Source organism: Trachinotus anak, unplaced genomic scaffold (assembly GCF_046630095.1).
Source record: "Trachinotus anak isolate AG129_WGS33_773 ecotype Australia unplaced genomic scaffold, CSIRO_AGI_Tana_v1 ptg000011l, whole genome shotgun sequence".
In the NCBI taxonomy this organism is placed as follows: domain Eukaryota; kingdom Metazoa; phylum Chordata; class Actinopteri; order Carangiformes; family Carangidae; genus Trachinotus; species Trachinotus anak.
Window position 1 is genome coordinate 16,766,146 of NW_027273862.1, and position 7,469 is coordinate 16,773,614.

Below are 7,469 nucleotides of genomic sequence, written 5' to 3' on the forward strand. Positions count from 1 at the left end.
TTGGCTTCTGACCCTTTTAAAGAGAACAATCTACTTGTGACAGGTTGACTATGTATATGAGTGTGAGCACTTCAACTAAAGAGTTTGAATATTTAGAGAAACCTAATCTCCTGGTATTTCTAATCTCTTCAATCATCTCACAACTCCTCAGATTCATCTTGTGAGCATGTGTGATGTTACAACCCCAGGGTTGTCTGCCTTAGATCGTAAGATATCTTTAAGTTTCTACAGACCCTCAAATCCACAATGATAGATATTTCTTGTTCTGATGAATAAATCAGAAGGTCAGTTGACAAACGGAAGCACAGCACAATAAACAAACTGTCTGAGAAAGTCTCTGTTACTCAGCTATATTATGTAATCACTGATTGAAGATAAAAAGGTTACTCCCTGTAGGTATTCTTTTTGACACACACTGTTGTACCTAATCCCATCCCTTTCAAAGATGTTTGTTTCCTGCTGTTTATTTTTATCACTTTCCCTGTTCATCAGGGGAGCATTAGACCTTTTTCTATGCCTGTGCTCATTTGCTGCTTCACCCTTGAGCGGCATCAATCATTCATCAAAAGCAAAATGAAGCCAGTTGTCTGACAGTAAACACTCTACTCCAAGTTAATTAAGCCCAGTGTGCCAATAAAGTCAGCAAAGGCTAGAGCCGCACTCAAGGAAAAACAGTAGCGCCTCAGTCGGAGCTGGTGTGAAGTTGGTTATCACTGCAGTGGTTTGTTTCTCTTTGATGTGATGTTACTAATCTACTGATGGCGTTGGACCTTTAGTATCAAGTAGAAAGATACTGAATACAAACTTTATTTTGACATATTAGCCATCTTTATGATAATATTAATATTCATAAGACCTTAAAGTGTGCTGTTTTGTGAATTGGTAAAAACCTTACATTTAGTCACTGAGCTGTTGTTGAAAGTATAATCTGTAAACTGTCATTTTACATGTTACAATATGTGCAGACAGACCTACTCATTTAAAAGCCAGTTGAATGTTAAACTAATGCAGCATTTAACACTTTACACTTTATTATTTCATGTGGGGGAGCTTTGCATTTGAAGCAGCAGACACCCACAATGTTTTGCCTGCAGAGACCAGCTCCAAATATAAGGCTGATGCCTAAAAATCAAGGAAAATTCAGGATTCTTCCAGAAGTGTAACATGTGTGTCTTTGTGAGGAAATGCATGTGAACATGGGGAAGACAAACATGGACACACAGAAAGGCCCCAGGTAGCCCTGATGGAGTTAAAACTCAAGTTGTTGACAGAGCTGGTGTGTTACTGTCTGGATAGTGGCAATGTGTCCACAAAGTTATGATTTTTTTCAAGTTCATTCTTGAAAATCTTGACCATGGAAACAATAGCTGATAATCTCAATTTTTTTAAAAGCCAACTTGCATCTCATTTTTCTTGTGTTCACTCAGATACTGAGTATTTTCCCAAGTTCACATTGAACGTAACAGCAATTTTTTAAATTCACATTCTTTTTCTACACACAAATGAAAAATTAACAATCTGAACATTTTTAAATTAATAAGCAATCATGTCCTCTGCAGTGACACCTCAAAGAGACTGAATGTGCATCCAAATTCCACTGAGTGAAAGATCTTTTTAACTTGAGTGACACCCTTTCGTTTGACTGGACATAAACAAAACAGATAAGCCCCCATTGTGTCATTAGAGCCCAAACTCTAACATGACATCCACTGAACTGATTTCAGAGACAAGCATGTGAGCAGGGCTGTCTCTGGACAATTTAGTGTCCTAGGCCAGATGCCTGCTGGCGCCCCCGGGGGACCTGATCTTTTCATTAGAATATTTTATGAGAATTATAATAATTTTACAATTTCATTTTTTTAAATTTCAAGTATAACTTTACTCAACCTGTGTTATGTGTGATCCCATTAATATTATCTGTCACTCTTTATGTGCACACCAATCCCTGTTACATAGCTATTGTCCTGGTTTTAACCATATCCAGCATATGATATAGAACATAATCTGTTTATGGATATCAGGTTACTGTTCGTCAGTGAACATCTTTGATACTCCTACATTACAGACAGTCGCTATCATTTCTGTACTGAGGAGCAGTTGTTTTAATAGGAGACTTTCACATATGGCTGACCTGACCACGTTTTATTAAACAATATTTATCTAGATGTTAATCCTCTTTTTTTGGCCCCCCTCCTCCCCCTGGTGGCACCCTAGGTGACTGCCTATGTGGCTTATGCGTAAAGACAGCCCTGTATGTAAGAAATCATAGATCTAGTGAGAGGTATACTATAATGATTTAAGTTTAAAGGACTGTTCATTATTTAAAGGAGCCTTACAGACTGCATAATTTAGAAATAATAAATTGTGGAACAACCTAGAGTTAGTGACCAGGGAGTAGACCAAGACCAAGAAAAGCAATGACAGAATTGTTAAATGACTGTGTTGCTTGCCAGAGGGACAACAGCAAGTTCAGCAAGTAATAAAAGTATGGCCTTTGTAATTGGCCTGAGGGAGAAAAACCATGAGGCTAAGTCTGGAGTTTCCAGACTTTGATGAAATAAAATGGAACTCTTCAAACGTCAGACCATGTGCTCTGTCGAATGGGAACATGTACTTAATGTAGATGTATGTCTGATATGCAATGGTGACAAGATATGACAATCCTCCATAGTCCACCCTCCACTTCAGTACCATGAAATACAGAAAAAATCAGTAGGTTTTATACTTTTAATGTCATAGAATATTTAATACTATATTCAATAAAGCTAGGAAATGACCTGATATTCACAAAGTGAATATATCAATCATATGGCTTAATCACACAAGAAGGATCACAAGAAGTAAATTATGAATTTAATATAGCCATCATAGAAGAATAGAAACCACTGGGTGAGCCTGAGTTCATTAACGATTTTTTCCAGAAAAATACACAACACTATCTTTCCGAAAGCAGAGCAGAGGAAATGAGAAACTGAAAAATGCCTCAAGAAAACTTAAAACTAATTTGGCTTGCACATTTCTGAATGCTTGGTAAGTTTCAAAGCCAGTAGATGGTGCTAGAGTGCTTCCTGCAATTTTGTCTGCTCCATCTATTCAGTGGAGGGCAAAGACATCATTTATGGTGATGGAACTGAACAAAAAGGCCACTGTAAAAAACACGCAATAAACTTTAAGTTTCTTTGTGATGAGAAGAATAGTGTGGAAATTGAAGTCTGCGGGGCTTGTCATAGGAAGGCATGATTTCTTTTTCTTTGCAAACATCAGCAAATCTAAACTGTAAAAGGTTTTAATAACCACTACAATCAAATCAACATAAATAAACACCTTTTATAACTGGGTCTCACTTATTTTACACCAGTGGTACTTTTATTTTGCTAAACGTGTAAACATATCTCACAAACTTATAGGCTATTGTGCAGCGCAGGTGTTAGCTAATTACATTAACACTGGCTGTGTCCCAGCATTCACAGTAGCAGGGCCCCGGAAGTCACACACCTGAGGTTAATGTTGCCGTTACTGTTTCTCTTTGTTAGACTTCTGTGAGAAAGGTCACATATAAAATTTAGTTTTAACTCCAAATTTTGTGTTCAAGTTAAACGTCCTGACTAAGATCCCAAAATGTGTCATATTGCAAATCTGTCTTAATTTATGAATCATTAAATCACAATCATGGCTACACTAGCAAGTGAGAACTGAACATTAGAGTAATACTGAGGTGAACCCTTGAGCGTTTGTTGAGATGTGATGCTGGCTGTGGTTAAACTACATATAACCACAGTATCTTCTCTTTGTCTCCTGCATTCCCCTGCTTTTCCTGGCTGTGTAGTTCACTGCAGGGTGCAAGTAATCTAACATTTGGACAGCTATATATGTACTGTGCTTGTGCATACAGTATCTGTCACGTAAAATATTTATAAAAATATGTTATAAATGTGACAATTACGGCCATACATAAGTTGTTATAATGTGGCCATAAGCTTTAATTCAGGCCAACCACAATAATGGATTCCCTTTTTTTAGACTGGCTTAATTTTTTTTCATTGCTTCTGGGTCTTTAATGCTGTGAAATTGATTGAGAGAGAGCCAAATAAGCACACACACACACATATGCACACACACACACACACACACACACACACACACACACACATATACATGCAAACAGACATGTCTGTGAAAGTCTGGACTCTCAGACTAAAAATCCACTTGACATTCATGAAAAAACAAATGTGTGGGGCTACTTGTGATCTCACCTCGTGCACATATGGGCATAAACATACTACAGGGGCAAACAAACCCTTCAGGATTATTATAGAGCTCCATACCTACAGTGGTGAATGAGTCAACAAGTTTAGAAATCATCCATTAAGGGAGTGGGACAGCAGGGAAAAATCCTCTTTGGAATGCAAATTTAATTGACTGAACTCTCGGCATACAGAACATGAATCACATTAAGAACAACCATAGCTTGTCTGAATTATTCATACACACTGGCCTATTGAATCCCCTCCCCCGGGCACACCCACCCTACAGCACAATCTAGGTTGTGTTGAAAACTTAAAGCACTTCCCTGACTTGCTCCTGCTGTTGCTGTTCTCATAAGCCACGTTTATCCAAGACATGCCTCTCATTTATCACATGAAGGTTTCCATGCTTGCCATCTAATTGGCCCCTATTTGTTGCTGATGGAGTGGCTCGTACATGGCAGAGAGGGTGCGTGGCCCCTGATATTGCAAATTAACATACAGGACTCCCAAACTTGCTTGTGCTGATTGTGTGTTTAATATTCTGAGCACACAGTGCATGAATGTGCTGAGGTAGAGCTATGGTGGCTGTCCTGTGAGCCAAATTGTGTTGGGCTTGAGGGACTGTCTGAGTCATCAGTGACAAAACCTGTGTCTGATTCCAGCTATGCTTACACTCTGGCTGGGTTCTACCTGGGGCCCTGATGGTATTAGCATGAGATTTGTTGGAGAAGAGAGCTCTCCCTGGGGAGAAGTTAAAGTGTTTTCTCAGTAAGAAGCCAAAAGTGGAAAAAAGACCAAATACTGAACATCCAGTTTTGCGAGTCATAAAATCAGTTTTGTATCATGAAAAATATTCTTTTTTTGTCAGTGGTCCAGATCTAGGTGCACACCTGTGCACTTTAAGTATGTTTTTTTTTGATAGTACACTGTTTCAACAAACCTCATCATCACTTGGTGATGCAAATGCTATATTATGCAACCACACTGTAGTATCATGACTCTAAGGATTGCATTGTTGGTCAGTTGATCCACTATTTTGGCTTAGACTGAAATATCTCATTAACTGTTGGATGCTAGATTCTGTACAGATATTCATCGTCCCCAACGGATGAATCCTAATGACTCTAATGATCCAGACTTTTCTTGTACCACCACCATGAGGTTTACCTTTCATGTTTTAAGTGAAATAGCTCAACAAAGTATTCTTTTGATTGCAAACAAGAGTTTCATGTGCAGTATAACCAATTCCCCAGAGATCCACTGTCAGGGATCTTGAGAGTCCAGGGCATATTGAATAGGATGGACACCAGCTGTCATGTGCACTCCTACCTGCGACCTTGTTTGGAATAGTGTCCTTACCCATCAAGCCATTTTGCAGCCAGAAGGTGGCCAAGTGCTCATCCCCAAAATAGCCTAGCCAACTAATCCAGGTGACAATACACTGTATAAAGCCCTGAGATATTGTAGTGGGACAGACAATTTCCTTGAAAAATAGAAGATGTGCTTCTTCTCCTGCATGAAACCAGTCAGTGTAATGTACTGTCTGCCTTGGGTGAAGTCTGCTGGCATCATTCTGTAAGGACAAAGAATTAATGTACTGGGCAGCAGAAAAACATTGTGGCTCAACATCCAAACAAGTAGCCTAATAAAGTCATTTATCAAAATCAGTATGTGGCAGCAGTGCTGAAGTTCGGTGCTCTCGTCTGAGTCTCAAGAAAAGGCAATAGAGGTTTATTAGCTGTTCATTGCTGCTTTCATATCAGGGTTCAACAAACTAACCAAAGCACGATACAGCAATTAACAGTCTTAGGAACTACAGTATTCATGCCACAACTAACTAATTCAGAATCTTACTCAATGAAACTGTGGTTGTAGCCAGCCTTCAGATCTTTATAAACATATTTAAGAACTGGATGACTTATTGTGGCATGTCAGAATTAGAAGGAGTGCAGAATAACCAAGACATCACGTATCAGCCCTTTTGCACATTTCACATCTTGAAGTTGAACGTTGCTGTCACAGTGGTCTGTCTGTTTTTACGTCATCCTTTGTGAACTACTTCAGAATTGTATTCAAAAAGGGTTGATGCTGAAGGGTTGATGTTAGCTGCTCAGTGCACTGTATGTCAGGAATCACGATTGCTTTTTTTTACTGAGCCTAGTTCCATAGGGTGCTGATAATAGTTCTGCAAAAACGCATTGTTATTCAGAGAATGAAATAATAACAATAAATGAGTTTTATTATATTAAGGACAGACATTTTTCTATAAAATCTAAAAAAAATAGCTCCAAGCAGTGTCACTTCATTACTTACAAACCTGAAATCCCATGCTTAACTCTACTAAATAAATAAATAAATGAATAATTAAATAAATAAATAAATAAATAAATGAAAGGACTTTAAGGGTTTTACTGAGGCCTGACACTGAGGCCATTACTTTGAGGGGAGTCATCCCCCATGTATCCCCTAATGACTAAATATGAAGAACACGGAGAAGCTAATTTGACTCTATGAACTGACATTCATATTTCTGCACACGCTTCCTCTAATTAACAACTAAACACTGAATATGTAAAAAAAAAAAAACAGTTTAGATACTGGTGTCTGGTTTCCATTTTTATCCTCTGAGTAGGAAGGTTAGTGCGCTACAGGTGAGTGCACTGCATGGTTGGACACAGTAACTGCTTTAATCATATAAACATTGATTAGATGTATTGGCATTTGTTCTGCCTTGCTGGGACAGGCTGCAGAAGCCACTCAGCATTAACTAATGAACTGAACCAGGCAGAAGTTTTTGAAAAAGCGTTGAGATCTCAGGCTGTTAAAAGGGTCAGACCATCACTCCATCACTCACTCCCCACTCTTAGATGGTCTTTTTTACCAAATTGCTGAATATTCATGACACCTGCAGTATACACTGGAGTCATGAATAAAGCTGATGATGGTTTATGGCAGGATGGAAAATAGCCCCGGATTTTGACATTTACAAAATTTATGCTACGTTACACACCTTTTCGCCCTGAGACCATGTACTATAGAAATTATACAGTAGCCATTGTGCTTCATGATACCACATGTTGTACATTACGACAAGAAGTATTATGTAAATCTGCATCAAATTATGGAAATTATGTTCATCCTTTAAGAACCTTGAACACATATAAACATATAATATATTGAATATTTCAAAGCATTTCATTGAAATAAGGATTATAGGATTTG